This window comes from Etheostoma cragini, chromosome 4, assembly GCF_013103735.1.
Source record: "Etheostoma cragini isolate CJK2018 chromosome 4, CSU_Ecrag_1.0, whole genome shotgun sequence".
NCBI lineage: Eukaryota > Metazoa > Chordata > Actinopteri > Perciformes > Percidae > Etheostoma > Etheostoma cragini.
In genome coordinates this window covers 6335722-6339116 of record NC_048410.1, presented here as the reverse complement: position 1 = coordinate 6339116, position 3395 = coordinate 6335722, and positions in this window count along the sequence as shown.

Here is a 3395-nt window from a genome sequence, read left to right as displayed (position 1 = left end):
TAACAGCTCTCTTAGTCAAAGAGCTAATAATAAAACCCATCACATCTTCATCTGTAGATATTATATCTCTTGCTTGGGGGCAACATGCAAGTATGTTATTAGCCCAGAACCCATCAATATACTGGATTTGTGTTGTACTGAGAGTAACAGTTATTTCTTATTACGCAACATATTAACATAATCCCAAAATGTACATACAATTAGAGATATCTGCCATTATGAACCAAGTGAGCAACATTTCAACACCTTTCAGAGGCAGAGAGAGCAGCATTAATTAAAATACACTTAATTATGTCAGGCTTAGCTTCCCTTTAACTGCTGCTAGGAGTAATAGTAGACAGATAATGAATAAACCCCTCTAAGCACTTTACCTCTCAGAGCGCCTCTTATCAGGAAATGAGGCCCCATATCTGTATGTAGCAACCTGTTGACATGGCCTCGTCACAACTGAAGATGGAGTCATTTGGTTTCACACTGTATGTGCCATTAGAGGGGGAAACCTGCTTGAAATCAAACAGTGGGAAATACGTAGAAGAATAGTTGGAGTCAGTCCTTCTTTGCTATACAAGCCCCAGAGTAAAATTGCACATAGCAAACTTCACTCAGGTGCCACTGGTGCTGTATCTGCCTCTGACAAATCTGAAGAGTGATGGCGGCGTTGTGGAAAGATGGGGCAACGTGAAAACACACATCCATTTGGCTGCAGATACATCTGCTGTGTAAGTGGTAATCAGTGGAGGCCACTAGCTATAATGGGTCCAAGCACAAGGTTTTTTATGGCAGGACATAACATTGCAAACAAGGTCACGTGCATTTGTTTCAGGCCTCAAGCATGAGTTACCTGTAAAGAGATGATGTGTCCTGTTGCATACAGGAAGAAGAGACAGGACATGTCAGTTGTTTTCAATCAGCAGACTATTTCTGTTGAACTCATCTATTTTTCACATTTACATGAACGTCCCATTTCTATATCATATTTCACATTCAGGTATAAGGAGGGTTCAAACTTACTGTGAACAGCTGAAATAGCTAACAATCAAAGCTTCTGAATATATACATCTGTTGTTCAGTAAAATTAATACTCAAATCAAGTAAAGGCTTTATGTGTATTACCGCTCCCATTCAGTTAAAGCTACTTTAATCGCCTTTCTTAATATTCTTATTCAGTAGCTTTTATATTGTTTTTAATTCAGCCTGTTAACCTATCTAACATTTTACTCGATACATAAACAAAATATTAACAACAGTACATACATAATATAAACACCTTCGGCCATTTAACCTTATAAAAATATAATTACAACCCATTTTACTGCATTACTGTGGTGCACTGACCTGAATTAGTGTCCATAAACATTAAAATATGTATATACCAGTCATGGAACTGACTCCAACACACTTTAGCTTGTTGTATTTCACACAAACCTGAGCTAAACAGTTGTGTTGAGGCAGAGACGTCCTGGAGCCACAGTGACGGTACAAAATAAGTGACATTAATGGCACCAGTTTGCCTCACCTGGTTTCTAACCTGACCAGACGTGATTTTCTACATCAAAGAACAGCAGAAAGGTTTTAAACGTTCCTAGAAAGAAAGTAGCAATTGAAAAACCCACACTACTAACCTGTATTGTACAGGAAAAGAAAGAGACAGGAGACGCTAGCTGTGTTCATTCAGCATGCTGTGGAAGAGGAGGAATGCTGCTGAGTGGAGGATCAGCCTGGAGGACACAATAGACTATTGAGTGGTTTGACTGAGTTTCTCCTTCTCATCATCAGAGCAGAGGATATCCCCTAGTTGTCCATTGCATCACGATTACTGAAGAAAAGTAAATAAGTAATAGAGAGAACATGGCTCTGCCATAGAGCAAAATGGGCTCAACCTGATTAAACTGAGCATTAGATGAAATATTCTCGTGGAGATAAGGAGATAAGTGAAGCCTAAAGAGCCCCATTAGGTGGGGATATCAGTGTGAAATAGAACAGTAAAGTGTCTTATTATCACCATGCATATGAAGGATTGAACATCTTTATCATATACTAATTTATTCCAAGCTACATCCCACTGTACATGCAGCATGACTGGGTCACATTGCAGTTACCATCTCTGCACACTCACAACTTATTTATAACCAAAATTAATTTCTTAAAATGAATATCATTATAAATATATATATAAATATAATTTTACGTCATCTGCATGGTCGGGCTTATTGGAGGAATCGTTTGATATTTTGGTATATATGCTTATTGCTTTCATGCTAGAGTTATATGAGAAGGTTGATACCACTCTCATCTTTGTGCATTAAATATGAGTCTACAGCTACAGTAACAGAAAATTAGCTTAGTGTGAAAGACTGAAAAAGAGGGAGAAACAGCTAGGCTAGATCTGTCCAAGATTATACCTTCAAGCATCTAACATTCTTACCAATGAGTGGTATATTTTTCTTGTTTAATCTGTACAAAAAGCATAAACTGGTATGTTATAGTTTACAGGTTGTTATATGATTATTTCTTGCCAAATGGCCATATTCTGTTGCCTTTTGTCAGAGCCATGCTAGTTGTTTCCCTCTGTTGCCAGAATTTGTGCTTAGCTAACTGGCGTCTGCTTGTAGCTTCACATTTACTGTACAGGCTACACACACTATCAGTCTCTTCATGTAACTCTCTGCAAGAAAGTAAACAAGCGTATTACCAAAATGTTGATCCATCCCTTTAAAAATGTGGTTTGTTTATTAATGTTGGCCATTGGTTTTGTGATTAGGTGTTTTGTTTTGTAGTTTGCCATGTAATAACTTGTGTAATGTTTTATTTATTTCATGACTTTCTCATTTGGTTCATGAAGTGCAGAGCTCCTCCTGGCCATAATATTGTGGCAACAACTTTCATCCAATTTTGGAGGCAGAATAAATATTCTTTATAAGGCTTATTTGAAGCAGATGAAAAAAGTATTTTTTTTCTGTTTTTACAGAACGTCTTTTCATCCAAACTCAATTCCTCCTAATAATGACCAAGTTCATACTATCATGACAGCAGCATCATATTCATCAGATGAGCATCAGTCAGCCAGTTCATCGTTGCAGTGAATGGAACAGAGGAGGGAGAGAAAAACAATAATGTTTCTGAGCTCTAAATTGTGTTTGCTGATAGCGCTACTGCTTGGCTGCCTGTTGATGGATATTACTTTCCATGCCGTTCCCCAGGCCGCCATGTGAAGCAGTGCCTTTTGAAATGAGCGATTGTGTGATGCTCCTCTTAAACTAGTTCAGCATGGCATCATTCATCATCTGCAGCACAGCCAACGGGGAGCAGCAGCGTCCCCATGTCTGCCAGTCACAATGGGGTTGCAGAGAGAATTGCTGTCTTCAACTTCACAATGCTGTGCTTTGCACTGGACC